The sequence below is a fragment of the Limulus polyphemus genome, unplaced genomic scaffold (assembly GCF_000517525.1).
Source record: "Limulus polyphemus unplaced genomic scaffold, Limulus_polyphemus-2.1.2 Scaffold2187, whole genome shotgun sequence".
Taxonomy (NCBI): domain Eukaryota; kingdom Metazoa; phylum Arthropoda; class Merostomata; order Xiphosura; family Limulidae; genus Limulus; species Limulus polyphemus.
Genome location: NW_013667797.1, coordinates 50238 through 54039, shown reverse-complemented (window position 1 = coordinate 54039; position 3802 = coordinate 50238).

Here is a 3802-nt window from a genome sequence, read left to right as displayed (position 1 = left end):
TTGTGCTTTCTGTTTTGATTAACCTACCAGTTCATACCTAACTTAAGCTCTTGTTGTCGGATATCAAAGATTTTTTCATGAGTGAATTCGCTTATGAATTAATAAGGAACATCAATAAATGATAAAAAAAATTTATAACGAAAACTGAAAATGATTACAATGTACTCGCGCCCTTTGAGTTTGTCATTGCGCCTTCAATGTGTGCGTCCTGTGAGTGGCATTGAAGCTATGCTTTCCACTGGAAGACAAAAGGTGCTACTCGAGACGAATGGTACAGAACAATAGGTACCTATAGCAAAAGGAACTTAACATCGTTCTTGGACAACGTGTTTTGTGGGAACTGCACATAGCTGCACAAATAATCAACTTAGAAAAATTTCTATATTAATACAAGGAGGAAGAAAACACATAGTATGTTTATATATATCAACTTCTCTTGTCCCCTTGCTTCAGGTTGTCCTCAAGCTGAAATTAATCTTAACTATAAATAGAATAAGATTTACATATGTATATTGGTCAAGGAGCAGTGTAACTTTCTCTTACTCCTGTATAAACATGTACGTGCAACATAAGTTAATTCAAACTAAGAATTAGTTGTACAGTAATACCCTTCAACATAGTTAACATAGTAGCTCGGCCACACAGAAAACTTTGACTAGACTACAGTCTACTAATTGAGTTCACTACCATCAACAATGCTAACACAAAACAATAAATAATAGTTATATTGCAATAAAAAAGTTAACATTGATGTCACTGCACAACAAAATAGGCCCTTTAAAAATGAAACATACTAAGTCAAAGAAATAAGTTCATAAAAACAAAATAAATCCTTTAACAAAGATAAATTATTGCAATTCAATATTTGTACATGAAAAACACCTTTAATAATAACAATTAGCAAACAATAAAAATATTAACCTTTAAACATAGGCATACGATAAGATAAAATAATTTCATATGATGATACTCACTTACAAATAATACAAAAGTCATAATGAAAGATACAAAAAAGAACAGTTTAATGAAGAAAAAATAAGATTTATAATGTTACACGTAATAACCATAATACATACCAAAACCACAGCTGTGACTTGACATAACATAACATAGAAAGCAAAATTAAATTTCAATCATTACTACATGAACCCTTCAGTAGTGTTTATCGTAAAGCATAAGATAAAATCATGAACTTACAGAAGCACAAATAACCCTTGAACAAACAAACTGTTACATGAGTATGAAAACACTAAATAATAATATACATAGGATCCTTCTAAAAGGAATAAAAACATAATATAGAACCAATGAAGATATTTACAATGTGCACATATATACAAAACAAGTACTTTTAGCTCTTTCCTCTTTATTGAAAGGCTGGATCGGATTATGCACATATTCAGCATTAGAGATTGCACTGCCTATCTCCGATATCTGTTCATTCCAGGCAGTGGCCAATCTGGAATGATTGAGGGAGTGGTCCATACCTTCCTCTGCTATACCCTTAAACGTTGGATGATAGTGTCATAAGCCTTTTCTACATAAGCGCTTGGCCAACACCAGGCTGAGATGTCCTAAAAGTTAAAGTACAACGTGGTAGGCATCCTCAATGGCCCCAATCCTTGGATGAGGGGTTGGTCCCTGATTCATGATGGCAAAAAAAGTACTTGTTCTTGGCATCTCATTTATTGGTTCTACTAGACCCCAGGATTCTCCAAGATTCATAGTACTCCCGATTCAGAGAGTTTTATCATCCTTACCATCAGATGCTTGCTATTTCACCTGTTGGTAAGATGGATTCTATTGGTGGACAACATCTGCCAACTGCACTTCCAGATTTTTTCAGCTATTCTCTACTGGGAGTCATATAAAGACCTTCCACTTAGTTTTAGACTCGTTAGGTGCCATACTACTACGATTACTCTCAGTTGTTTGTGTCTTTCTTACACTTGATTAACTGATCTGGATGCACCAGATATTAGCAGCTCTTCTTCCTTAATCATTGGTCGCAGTGACAGAAAAGTTATGGACCTTTGCAGCATCAGCAAAAGTCCTACATCCTTGTCCCGGCAATTCTTTTGGACAACCATCTCTTTCTCTTGTTCTTAACTTTGAACTGTGAACTGCAATAACGTATTTTGTGATCATAGCAACAAAATTTTCACCAACCTACATACTCTGGTATTTTCAAGTAAAACAGATTTTTCTAGGAGTGATAAGAGAGATCTGCTAAATAATAAGAGATTCGTCAAACATCTGTTGCAGAATAATCCAGTACTTCCTAGCTGAGTTTGTGAGAAATAAAGAGAGGTTGAACACAAGTGTACAAATAGACTAAACAAGCTTTATTTAAAACAAAAGCAGTGATAATATGTATTTTACTTTCCACAATGGGCAGTCGCCTATACTGGAGAGTTGGTTATGAGAATTCTCTAATCAAACAAGGAAGTTCCAAACTAGAAAGAATACTTTATATTGCTTGTAAGTTTGTGAAACTTTTGTTTATAAATTATTGTTTGTAATAACTATTTGTAATAATAGTTATTACAAACAAGTCTAACTCTGGTAATCTCCTGCTTCAAACCGAATAACTTACACATTACTTTCATATAAAGTCTTAATATCAGACTTACTCAAAGTGATTAGTGCTACTTATGTGACTGGCATTCTCAATGGAACACAACCTCAAGAGGTCACCTGACTACCAGAAAAAAAGAAAACTGTCTAACTTCACATTCTACAAGTAACTTTGCAACTATCTTTCATATGAAAATACAAAATGTACTACTTTAGGTAAATGGCACATAAGAATAGTAGAAGAGCAAAATAAGCTTAATGGTCTATTTGAACAACGTGTTATGTGGAACCTGTACAAATAACAAATTTCGAAAATCCCCATATTAAAAGAAGAAGGTAAAAACACATGGTATTCTTATATATACCACAGTAGACAGGACTGATGAAACTCTCAGATATCACGAGTACTATCTAATCAGTATCATATCATTAGAAATTAAAACCCATAATTAAAATATTCTTCTGTGTCAGTAACTAAACTTCACGAAGCTATTAAACCAAAAATAAAACCCATAATACAAATAGTCCAATAACGCTTATTTACACCACTTTAGCATTTCCATAACCCGGAAGTGATATTTCTGTAAGAATGCTGAAACAATGAAACATACCTTTTTGTACTATGTTTTGATTAATGCTTGCAAGGAGAGTAGGTTTTTCATGTTTTTCATTGTAGATCTTTACCAAACACTGCTACTTTGTTTTGTTTTTCTGAATGAGCTCAAGTAACAGGTGTAACAAGTCTTGTTGTCAAGAGGTAAGACAACATTAGGGAGAATGTTCCAGAGATGAAGTGTCATTTTTGTTTTAAGATAACGAAGATTTCTACAATTTTAAAGTTTTAAGTGTACCAAGTGGTGACTCATCGAAACGACGTTCTTATCCATGTTTCAAGTGTTCAATGGAGTAGACAGATCACGGTAGACCAAAGGGAATTAAAGAAATATACATGGCCAGTTGTTTGTGTCATGTGCTCTGTCACTACTAGTTCTGGGACAAATGGAAAAGGACCATAACGGCAGAGATTTTTACTACGTAGGCTGAATTGCAAATTGTCATACATTCTTCTTCTTCTTTAGATGGTGTGGTTATATAAGTTCTACGACATTTTCCTGCCATAGTAAATGACTACCGCGACATTTTACTACTGGCAAAGGGGTGCAGCAATTAATTATTTCATTTTTAAGGTTTTCTGCATGTATGGAAATTAAATTATCCGAGTATT